We start from the raw sequence: 7,712 nt of genomic DNA on the forward strand, positions 1-7,712 counted from the left end.
AGAAACTTAATGAATTCTCTGTAAACCTGGAGGATGTAATGGGGCAGTTCTACAAACTGAAGAGTAGCAAATCTCCTGGACCGGCTGGTATTCATCCCAGAGTACTGATAGAAATGAAAAATGAGCTTGAAGAGCTATTGTTAGCAATATGTAATTTATCCTTAAAATCGAGCGTGGTACCAGAAGTTTGGAGAGTGGCCAATGTAATGCCGATTTTTAAAAAAGGTTCCAGAGGAGATCCGGGAAATTATAGACTGGTGAGTCTGACATCGGTGCCGGGCAAAATGGTAGAGACTATTATTAAGAACAAAATTACAGAGCATATTCAAAAGCATGGATTAATGAGACAAAGTCAACATGGATTTAGTGAAGGGAAATATTGCCTCACCAATCTACTACATTTCTTTGAAGGGGTGAACTAACATGTGGATCAAGGTGAGCCGGTTGATATTGTGTATCTGGATTTTCAGAAGGCATTTGACAAAGTACCTCATGAACGACTCCAGAGGAAATTGGAGAGTCCACTAGCAGCCAGTTTTTGAGGTAGGGGAAAATACAGACTCCCTCCTTATGAAGGTCAGTTGCTGTGGCTGCAAAATATTTGGTGAATACCCTTGGGGCTGAAGAGAGACCAATTATGAATACCCAGTTCTGGCAGTGTTGGTTCCTGACAGAGAATCATAAGTACTTCCTCTGCAATGGATGAAATCAAAATGTGGATGTATGCATCATGGAGATCCAAAGAAGCTAGCCATTCAACAGCTTGGAGAAGTGGTATCGTCGTCCCCAGTGAGTCCATGTGGAATTTCTCCTTTTGAATGCATTTGTTGAGGTTTCCTAAATCTAGAATTGGGTGGAATCCGTGCATCTTCTTGGGGATGAGAAAATAGCAGGAATAGAAGCCTTGGTTAGCCTCCATGGGTGGGACAACCTCTATTGCCCTCACCCTTAGGAGGGACTCAACCTCCTGGAGCTGTAGGTGGGATGGAGCTTTCCTGGAGGATGAGGGTGGCTTGTTTGGTCACAAATCTGATGCAATAACTCATTCTGATGATGGTCAAGACCCATTTGTCTATGTTGATTGATGCCCATGCATCTGTGAAACCAGAGAGGTGGCCCTGCCTAGGTTGCAAGTCAAAAGCTGTGAGTGGTCTTTTGTGTTTGGGTGGAGGCCTGTTTCTGCTGCTTTCTTTCTCTCATGCAAGGTTTTTGCTGGTAGGCATTGTGGTACATCGAGGATTACTGGTGGTACAGTTGCCAGCCTGGATATGGTAGTTGTCTGACAGCCAGAGTAGGGCTTGTGCTGTTCACAGTCCTGCTGTTTTATTTATTTATTAGGATTTATTAACTGCCTTTTAAAGAGATTCACCTAAGGTGGTAAATAGCAAGTACAGTTTAACATAAAACTTACAATTCTGTTAACAGCATAAACAATAGTAAAATGACCAAATATAGACATAAGTACAATAAATAACATAGTAACATAGTAGATGACGGCAGAAAAAGACCTGCACGGTCCATCTAGTCTGCCCACGATAAACTCATATGTGTATACCTTACCTTGATTTGTACCTGTCTTTTTCAGGGCACAGACCGTATAAATCTGTCCAGCAGTATTTCCCGCCTCCCAACCACCAGTCCCGCCTCCCATCACCGGCTCCGGCACAGACCCCGTATAAAAGTCTGCCCTCCCCCATCCTAGCCTCTCAACCACCAACCCCTCTTCCCCCTGCCACCCAATTTCAGCAATTTCAGAGATAAATGAGGTAAACGTGAAAACAGCAAATTGAAACCTGATAATAGGACCTACCATGAAACAGGATCAAAATATATACATTTAACAGCACTTTATTCAAATAACAGAGATATAATACCAATGAAACATCTAATAAGCAGGCTTTAGAATAGTCAAATAACAAAGATATGATGCTAATGTTTTCTACAATACAGCTCACCATGTAGCCAAGGGGCCAAGTGCAGGTATATAGATGGGGATAAGATGGGTAGTACAGAGTCACTGGGGATAAATAGATGGGTGGCTAAACTCAAAGAAACTTTTTTTTGCAGTTAAATAAAATATAAGGGACTGGTCTAAGTTACAGTGTGTGTAGCAAGCTAGACCAGGTGCAGAATGAGTGTATAGTCAGTCATTCTATGTTGCCTACAGTCAAAATAATCTTTAGACAGGATCTGGATGGTGGTGGAGCGACCCCTGATAGTGTTCACTGTCCTCTCTACATTGTCTATCCCCCTATAGAGTGCGTCCGCAAGCTGTGCTGGTGGGAGGGAATCCTCAGCACCCGGGGGTAAGGTCATCACTGTGGGGGTGGAGCTTGAGGTTGAAATCCTTACGCCGGAGGAAAGTTCCTCAGCACAGGCTGTGGTAGGCAAGAGTATTTTCCCCATCAGTGTCATATGATCCAGAGCCAGGCTGAATCATGCTGCATTCCAGGTTCTTTGCAGGACCCCTTTTACCCATTGGTCATCTAGCAGACCAACCGATTCTTTGGCCGGCTTCTTGCTTTTAATATACCTAAAAAAATTTTTACTATGTGTTTTGAGTCTCCAGCACAATGCTGGTTTGGGTTTACTACTACTACTACTATTTAGCATTTCTATAGCGCTACAAGGCGTACGCAGCGCTGCACAAACATCATTAGTAGTTCTAGAAAGAAGTAGATAAATGGGAGAGCAGGAGGAGACAGACTGAGGCAGCAAGTGGCTTATTGCTGAGTGGGGAGCTACACATGCAGACTCAAAGGGACTGAATTCTGGGAAAGCAACTTTCCATCCTTGGCATCATTGGATGACATATCTTCACGAGGCTGACTCATCCTGCATATCCATGGAGAAAACAGAGCATCTACTTCACTTCTTTCTGTTATTTAGGTATAGATAATTCAACCTATAAAATGAAAAAATCCTCTTAAGATATCTAAGAAAAAGCCATTCTTTATTTTTATTTCTAGTTCTGTTTTTGGAATCTGACAGGCCAGTAGGATTATCTGACAGGTTTGGTGGGACCAGTGTAACATGGGTTAACTAGTCTCACAAATGTAAATAGGGAAAAGAGCTGCATCGAAAATCTAAACACAAACCATTTTGAGACCATCTAAGGTGTTGGTCCTTTTGGCACATGGTCTTTGCGTTTGAGCTGGATGGTCACCTTTACCCCTGAAGCAGTGTGTTAGTGGGTCACTGTTGGTTTTGAAGAGGGTATTATAGGATCATGTGTGGCAACTTGACTTGAAAGAGGACAATGCAGAATTGGAAGATTTGACTCTTTGAAACGCTGTCTCATTATGTGAGAACTGAAATGCATGTTTACTTTGGCATGTAGCACCTCAATAAGGATCCCGTCTTGGTTTTTGCTTTTTTTTGCACCTTGTCTATTGTTGGAATATTTTAAAAATCTTTTTGGTTTTGATGCTTATTTGAATTGTGCATTTTAACCTTTTAGCGGAGTACTTTTTCTGACCGATGATTAGTTTAGCTCTTATCTAGTACAAAGTATATGTGTAAGGGTTTTGTGAGCAACATAATTCTGAGGTAGAGCCAGCACTTAACTGATTAGTGGTGATGTTTACACAAGAAACTAACAATGGAACATCAAGTAAACTCTTTAGTAAAACATTCTATTTGATGAAAAAAACTAAGAAGCATTAGAAAATATTTATCAGATTTTGTTAGACTGGTGGTGCAGTCACGTATTCTTAGCAAATTGGATTACTGTAATATTGTATACCTGGGTTTACCGAAACAAATTATTGGAAAAATCCAAACTATTCAAAATATGGCAGTTCGCTTATTTTTGTCCCCTTAAGAAAACTGATCATATTACTCCATTTTTCATTAAGCTACACTGGCATCCACTAGAAGCGAGAATGCTCTTTAAACCGGGGTGCTTATTATATAAGATCATTTGTGGTCTGATTCCTTGTTATATGCTTTCATTAGTATGTTATCCGGATTCATTATCTACTACTACTACTACTACTACTAAACATTTCTAAAGCGCTACTAGGGTTACACAGCGCTGTACAAGTTAACATAGGACAGTCCCTGCTCAAAGAGCTTACAATCTAAAGGACAAGTGAACAGTCAGTCCAATAGGGGCAGTCAAGATTACCTGAAAGGTAAGAGTTAGGTGCCGAAAGCAGCATTGAAGAGGTGGGCTTTATCTCAATATAATACTCGTAAATCATTATTATTTTCCTTCCCTAGTCCCCAGGGAATTACCTGTAAGAAGTTGTTTACATATTTGTTTGCTTATCAATCTGCTATATCGTCTATGTTAAGCTGCATGCCCAGTTATGTTACTTTTAAGAAAGATTTAAAGACATGGCTGTTCCATAAATACTTGTTAGGGAAGCAACTAAGATGAGGAAATGTATACTGCTATTCTAGATCAGGGTAATTTTTGTCTAATCATTGTTACATCCAAGATCCTGTTCTTTTGTAATCTCGTAATCTTTGTTGTAACCCGCTATGAACTGTTTCATTGGTATTAGCAGGCTAGAAATGAGCAGATGAAGTTAGGACAGAATGAAGGCTGCCTAACTTTATCTGACCAGCTAATTGCACACCAGGCTGGCTTCCGGTTGATCGCTGTTACCTGGATATTCAATGCTGCGCCTGGACATGGCCCACAGGCTGAATATTGACCACAGAATTATTTTCCCTTTCAAACAGTATTATTCTCTATAAAACTAAACTGGTAGCAGACTTACTTACAACAAGCCTCAATCAGTCTACACTCAAAACTGGAATTTCTTGGCAGAGGCTGTGGTGAAGGCAAATAGTAACAGCTGAGTTTAGAAAGACGTGAACAAGTTTCTGGAGGACGGCTTCATAAACAGCTGTTAGTGTGGTAGATGAGTAGGAGACTGTCTTCTCTTCTAGGAGTTGGTGGAGCTGATCTCCCCATAACGATCTGCCAGGTCCTTCCTAGTCATTCTGATTGAAGTCTTGATCACAATGAACATTTGTTTGCACAGACCTTGGAGTTCTGGAATACATGACAGTGTTTTTCTGCTTGGCTTTAGTAACAGTATCTGGACCAGGAAAGGTACAGTCTGAAGTAATCCATAAATTCCTTCCGGTCAGGCAGATGTTCTAATGGCTTTTTCCCATTGTGATGCATTCTCTTGGAAGTGAGATATTAAACTAGTAAAGCAGATGAAAATCGCTTCATATGAGGGAAGGATTCAATCTGTAAATGTTTGCTCCATATTGCCCCCTAGGGTTTTCCTGATCAGGATCCATAGCTGAAGATTCCCTTGGCATATGGGGACACTGAACAACGGCCAATTTCTGATGCTGAAAAATCAGTGGGTGACCTTCAGATCTTCCACCTCTGTGTGTCCATTTGCCGACTGAGCAGAGGAAAGACAGTTCAGCAGAATTGGGATGTTTTGCATTTATATAGAGAAGGAGCAAGAGAGAATTTGAGGTCATGCATTTTTGCTAAAAAAAAAGTCTGTAAGAGTTGCAGCTGTGATCATTTCCTGTTTCTCTTCCCTGGATTCAGTAAACTTGGAAATGACTTGCCTACTTAATGGTCACGTTTGGAGGGTTGTGATGCTCCAGCGTATGAAGCTTCCTACTAAATAATTCAACGGTGCAGAAACTTCCTTTTCTTAGAATGGTTGAGAACAGTTTTTGAAGTTCCTGGATATCTCATACAGCAGGAGGCGATGGGTTTCATTGCATCTAATGGAGATTTCTGGGAGTCCTCCTTGCAAGGTCCTTCGGTGTAGGAGAAAATGGATTCTATGCAAGATCAGTTAAATACGAAGTGTAGTAAAGAAAGTGTTGAGAAACTACATGTTGCTGGTTTACTTGTAAAATGTACATTTTAGAGCTGGGACCCAGTACAGATGATATTACAAAGCTGTAGCCCCAAGGCAGATGTATATTACAGAATAAGGGCTTCAGCAAAGAGATATTTATAGACCTTTTTTTTTTTTTTAACAGATTCAGGACCCTGGGGTAGATGTTTGCTACAAACTGGACTCCCAGTGTAGTACTCAATTACGCATTCCAGAGCTGGGGGCCCTGAAATATAAATATTAAAGATTATTTTCTTTGTGAGAGTATGAAGATAAATAAGTATTTTTGTTACAGAAGAAATCCTTCCATCATATTTCTCAAATCCTCTTGGAGCACATCAAATACTTTATGTTTTCAGTAGCAACAAAAAATGAATCATGTTTTTGATTCTTCTAAACTGCTTCATTCTTTGCGGTCCTTTTCCTAAGGTGCACTGAACAATGGGCTGCGCTAGCGTAGGCGCGCACACAGATCCGTTTTTCAGCGCTCCTGTAAAAAAAAAGGCCTTTTTAAAAAAATGTTTGCCTAAAATGGACGTGTGGCAAAATAAAAATTGGCGCACGTTCATTTTGAGTCCAAGACCTTACTGCCAGCCATTGACTTAGCAGTAAGGTCTCGCGCGTTAACCACGGTGTAATCACCTACACACATCAAGTCGGAGTTACCGCCCGATTTTCGCCACACATTCTGGGGGGCAGGCTTCAAAAATGAAATTATTGCACGGGCCATGCGGTAGCCGGGCGGTAACTCCAAATTGATGCGTGTCGGGCGTGTGTAGGCGCCTACACGGCTTCTCTATCTTTGCTGACCTCTTGGTGCTTCCCTTAGTTCAGTCCTGAGCCTCATAATAAATGCAACCGCCTTTGCCAGCATCATTTGTGGCTCATGGCTTTGAAGCAAGGCTGAAACCTTTTGCTGTCATTAGCAGGGCCACTAGGACAGTTTGCAAAACTATCAGAAACAGTTATAGAAATAGATGTAGCAACTGCTCTTTGCTTTCGAGCTAGCAAGACTTTGCCTCAGTCAATGTTCACAGACACACAGAACGACCTCAGTGATAGAAAAGTGTAGAAAGTGCAGAGCTGGGAATTAAAACGAGAACATCACAGAGTGAGTAATTTATAACAGGTCACCTAAGTCGAGAGGCCCAGCGTGCACCTGTGCTTTATAAATTACTAGAATAATACTGCAGAAATCATTTCTATAATGCATCTGCAGCCATTCGCACCAGCTGAAGAGATGGTCTAAATGTACACAGAGTATGCAGGACCATGCATGCGTTATAATAAATACACATAAATTGCAAATTCCCCCACCTTCTGCCCAAAATCCACCAACACCAGTCGCATAGCAAGAGGCATTTTACAGACACATGGAAAACTTTTTCATGCTCATGTTTTCAGTGACTACTGATGAGGCGGAGGGTTCGTGCTGGCATACTCTAAAGTCTTTTTGCACTGGTGGGCACATATAATTCCGCTCAAAGTAGCAGCAGTGGTAATAAGTTGCTCTTTTTAATAAAAAGCACAAAGTCTGGCAGTCACAGAATGCCCTCTGGTATTCAGTATTACAAAGAGAATCCAGCCGACAGAGAAATAAGCTAGAAATACACCAAGTGTTAGCTCTCCAGTTACAGATCGTGGAACTGGAGTCCAAAGGAGTGTAGGGTAAAGATCTTTACTAAGTCTATCATTTCCAATCGAAACACCACCATTTTACATTTGGGGAACTATATTAAGTATATGGCATGTGTGTAGTTGTGTACAATTGTTTTGAATATAGCACAAGCATCATATTTCTTGAAGGATCTTTTTTTTAAAACAATTGCAACTTTTTAAATTTTTATTTTTATTGTAATTTCCTTGATTTTTTTTTATACA

The sequence above is a fragment of the Microcaecilia unicolor genome, chromosome 8, assembly GCF_901765095.1.
Source record: "Microcaecilia unicolor chromosome 8, aMicUni1.1, whole genome shotgun sequence".
In the NCBI taxonomy this organism is placed as follows: Eukaryota; Metazoa; Chordata; class Amphibia; order Gymnophiona; family Siphonopidae; genus Microcaecilia; species Microcaecilia unicolor.